The following is a 5,297-nucleotide window of genomic DNA, read 5'->3' as shown; positions in this document are numbered from 1 at the left end:
TTCTGTTCTTATCCTGAAGCAAAGTTCTTAACCTGAAGCACTATTTCTGGGTTAGCAAAGTCTGTAACGTGAAGCGTGTGTAACCTGAAGCGTATGTAACCCGAGGTACCACTGTAATTGTGTGTGTGTGTGTGTGTGTGTATCTCACATTTATATCCTGGTCTTTCTTCAAAGAGCCCAAGGTAGCAAAATTCAGCATACCCAATTTTGTCCTCACAACAACCCTGTTGCAACCCTGAATGCAAAAATCTTTCTCTCTCAAAGAAATAACTCCTTTTCTTCCACATCACCTTAATGGCATTTCATTCATTTTCTAATTCATTTAAATGCCGAAGCAGCTTCTCCTCACTTAAACTTGTTGCCATGGAAATGACTGGCAGGTCTTTGCTGTCTGTAGGTGAACAGACAAACATAACAGGACACTTGTCTTCCTCGCCTCCCTATGACTGCTATCCTGTGTTACCTCCCTCCCTAGCAGGTAAGGCGTACAGAAAGGTGGGTCAATGCACACATATTTCAGCAGCAAAAATGTGTCACACACAAGCACACACACACAGAGAGAGAGGGAGGTTGCAAGAAGCACCAGGACAGAATTGGAGGCCTCCCTTTATAATAAACAGAGTAGAGCAGCTGAGAGGAATAATAATTATGTGCAGAGCTTCTTAATGAAACCTCTCAGGCAAACTAACAGGTAGGATTGGATTAAAGTTGCTTAATGCGCCTGGACTGGTGCTCATACAATATTTTATCCCTTGGTCACTGTATCTTAAACTACCTGTTGTTACTTGGAATATACCAGCTGTTAAATAATATGGGGACAAGAAAATGAGCCTAACATACAACTAGTCTACAGTTGGGAAATGGCCATTAAAATGTAATGCATCCAGAAACCCATTTAACATCACTAACTTTGCACCTCCCAAATCAGTGTCATTGCACTTAGAGAAAAAGCTAAGAGATAGAGCCATTGCATGGGAAATGGCCCTTCTGTCATATGCATTCAGTTCAGAAAAGCAGAAGCTGAGTTTGCAATTTTATATGGAAACTACGTACATTTCAGACCACCTGAGTCATATGAAGACTTGCATTTTCTGCCCCAACTTCAGAGTTCAAAAGTCTGAAAAGGCTAACAAACAACTTTGTTAAGCTACACCTTGGAGAGGAAGGGTGACAGGTTGATAGCTCACCTTACCTTTGTTACTTTGCTATACAGCACAGGTGGGCAATCCCCTGAAGCCCCTAAACCTTACTTTCTGTTGCTTCCAGTACTTCTTGAAGCTGCCCTGTTCTGATTTGGAGTATCTTTCTCCCTCTTTTTGTGTAGTTGCAGAACAATTGGAAGGAGTCATATCTGATAAAAATTGAAGTTGGGCAGTTTTTGTTTCACTTTTTCATGGCTTGATGAGAGGAATCCACCCTGGCTGCCTGAGAAATCGATTTCTGCCATGTGTGTGCAGTACACTAAAATCAGAAAGGAATTACTCTTGTCCTCTAGAAGAGCTGTTGGGTGTTCTGGGTTAAAAAAATATAAATCCTCCACATACTTATTTGAGAATAACCCTGTCAGCCCCAAAGGCACACAGGGAGTTTAGTCCAATGTAGCTGTGATGAAAATTGAAGCAGAAGAGTATTTTGGATTGGTTAATTCAGAACTTTTTTGTCTCTGGCTCCACCCAGTACTAGCATGTCACTCCAACAGATTACCTCCAAGGAGATGCCGTCTCCAACAGTAACAAGATAACCCACCCCTGTTGTACACCATAAAATCAGTCTTGGCCAACTGGTGCCCTCCAGATGTTTTGAACTACAACTCGTGCTAGCTGTGGCTAGTGGGAGTTGTAGTCCAAAACATCAGGAGAGCACCTGGTTGGCAAAGTCTGCCATGAACCATACATAGAGAAAAGCTAAGTATTGGGAAGAAAAGGAAGAATACCCATTCTAGTTAGCAGGTGACAATTAACTGATTTGTAATGACCACCTGGCTAGTTGGCCTACGTTTTCAGCATTTCTTGAGCCTGGGGGGGTGGGATATGCATGTGTCAGCCATTTTGTTTTTCTCTGTTTGTTATAGAGCAGCCATTTATAGATAATGCTGAATAAGCTGGGAACAACTCGTAGGGCAGCAGCTTACAGATGTTACAATACTGGCCTGTGACACCCCATCAGTGTTGAGCTAGAGATTCACCAGAGCATAAAGCTTAAGAAGGTTTTGGAGGTGTTTTAAGGTTTATCTGTTTCAGTTGGCTCTCAGGAGTTAGCACAAAGATGAGAGCCTTTAGCAGTATTTACTGAATGTCATATTGAATTATATTGTGGGTTTTTAAAATTCTCTTTTAAAATTCTGTATGCTTTTAAATTGGTACTCAACCTGAGGCCTTCAAGGCTATAAATCTAAAGTATTCACAGCAGCACTGTAAAGTAATTTTTTATTATTCCCATTTTTCAGATAGAGAAGCTCGGGCAGATAATTATTTCATTTATGTCTGCTAATGACTCTGTAGCTGAATAGCCTGAGAAGTCTCAAGACCACCCTCCAGTCACAGGACAAGTTTGTTGGAGGGAATTTAGGGAATTCTTTTGGTTAGTTATGTTTAAGCACCCATATGGAGCACTAACCCATTCAGCCATGTGACCTTATCTAGCTCAGATCATCACCAGGACAATTCAACAAGCACTGCTTTTATTTGACATTTGTTACATGTTTTAGAGCAGGCACCCCCAAACTCAGCCCTCCAGATGTTTTGGGACTACAATTCCCATCCTCCCTGACCACTAGTCCTGTTAGCTAGGGAAGATGGGAGTTGTAGTCCCAAAACATCTGGAGGGCCGAGTTTGGGGGTGCCCGTTTTAGAGTCACAATTAAGAGTCAATTTTACTTTATCTTTTCTGCACTCTGTGGAGGCAGGCTGCTTTGCAGACATCATACGCATTCATTCTCAGATTAAAAACAACCCCAAAGAAACTGATCTCCAATAGATTGCAAGAAGCTGTGCTTGCCATGATTGACTGATTTGGGATCTTGGGCCTTTTCCTGAGTGACTAAAAAGATCTCTTAATTCAAGTGTGCAATTTAAGTAATAAATTACTTTGTAACTTCAACAAGCCAGCCTGCCTCAAGTCAAGAACTAGGTGGTCAGTGGCGAATATCTGATGTTCTAGGTATGTCTCAGGGGGATATTTTATAGTTGCTGCCATGGGCATATTTCTCATGCTGCTGCAACTCCCTGTGGTTTAAACCACTGGAGCAATCCACTCATGGATTAGGAAGGGGGGAAACACAAGCTTGTAAAGACTATGGGGTGGTGTTGTTGACACCTCTAACACAGCTGCTGCTGCTGCTGCCACCCAAGATAACCTCACACAAGTATCCTTTCTGATCTATTACGGCCAAAACATCAAGCAGCTAAAGCCCCTTTGGCCGAGGGGCACTGCAGGCAGCAGAGCCATGGATGGTGGACGTTTGTATCCATTGCCCACAATGAGCAACAGCAGAGATAAATCCAGTTCCGACAAAACTTTTCTGTGAGCACTGAGAACAGTTTTTACTTTTCAATATGTCCGTACGATCTAGTTCTGTTTGTCTCTCTCTATGTAAAACCGTATATCACAATGTTGCCTTTTTGTTGGAAATATCAAAAGTACAAAGATTGTAAACCAAATCGGTGTAATAAAAGTTCCAGATGATTCACGATGTCTGATGTGTGCCTGGCTGACTTTCTTCATAGAGTTTGCAGAGACCCATCAAAAGAGAAGCCACTGTCTTCTGAAAGCCCACCCACCACATTCTGGTTACATATACTTAATCCTCTGCAGGGTTGATCTTGAGGGAGTCGATTGTGAACTGCATTGCGCAGCACGGATTAGCTAATACTGGTGACATCACACCCACTCTCTCCCTCCCCAGAACAGTTTAATTTTAAACGTAAGCAGTTTTTTTTAAACAAGGCAAGATTGAATACATGGGAGAATTTTAGAAAAGGAAGGCATCGAGCACATTCCAGTGACATCAGTGAAAAGGCCCACCTATGTGCCAGCAAAAACCCAATAATAATTAGGTCATGACAAGATTAATTAGGCTGCATTTGTTGGTTGATCTTAATGTGCTCACCAGCAATGATGGGGAAGTTGGTCTTTCAGGTAACCTGACCCAGAGTTTAGGGTTTTATATGTAAATAATGATCTTAAAACTTCTTCATGTTAAGCCATGTTTTGGATTAGTGTTGCATGTGAATAAGTGATAGTTCAGTTCTTCATATATAGAACAATTAAAAATGTGACACCATTGTCATTATGACTGGGCTTCTGGGTTAGTTAACAGGGCAAGGAGATTTCAAAGGCAACTTTTGCAAGTTTAGCATTACCTAGTAAGTGCGTTTAGAAAGTCACACAGGCCAATGGAACATACACAGGATTGTGCCTAACGTCTTGAATTTTAGCTATGCAAACAGCATTTCTGAGTTTATGAAGAGCAACTGTGTTATGTAAAGCAACCCTAAAGAAGTGAGGAAAGACAAGATGTGTAGCAAGGAAAACCATTCTGATGGCAATTGTTACTTGTTACTAGGGAAATACTGAGACATAGCAAGAACCTCAGATTATATAAGCAATAAAGCACCTAGTGGAATTTTAAGTGACTTCACTGCTGTGTGCTAACCTGGGGCAATAGCTAGAGAAAGCCTTTCTGATCCTGTCTTCAGAGAGAAGCTTGAAAAAGCAGGAGACTTTGGAGGTCAGATCAGGGATGTACCCTTTGATGCTAAAAATGAGAGTCTTCCCATTGCACATGACTGTGACTTTGGAGGGTGTTGCCTGCCCTCCCCCTAGCAATCATCACTTGACCCTATTACTGAGAATCTCCTCAGGAGAAGGAAAATAAGATAACAACTGCAAGAGACATAACTGGGTCTTAGAAAGTTTGGATGGCTAAATCCAAAAGCAAATTGCACCCAGGAAGCCATTTAAGTCACAGCAGATTCTGTCACTGGCCTCACATCAACCCACACTTTAGCAACACCTAGCAACAGTAAGGCAGATTTACAGTCACAAGATTTAGATGAGTTGCCCATTGGCTTAGGATGATGTGTTAACAAGTCACAAATATTTATACTACGTAATTGAACAGATGGAAAAAATACTCTGCCCCTCCCCAGCATCTAAGCCGGAACAAAACCCCAGAGGAACAATTACTGGTACACCTTGAGCATGGCTGCTTTGTGATATATCCACAATGCACACACACCCTTTTGAAGTTTAGACCAAATGGGGAGGGGGACACTGATAATGTAGGCTGGTGTGTG

This window comes from Podarcis tiliguerta (assembly GCF_965153285.1).
Source record: "Podarcis tiliguerta genome assembly, chromosome: 3".
Taxonomy (NCBI): Eukaryota; Metazoa; Chordata; class Lepidosauria; order Squamata; family Lacertidae; genus Podarcis; species Podarcis tiliguerta.
Note: the sequence above shows the minus strand (reverse complement) of the source record.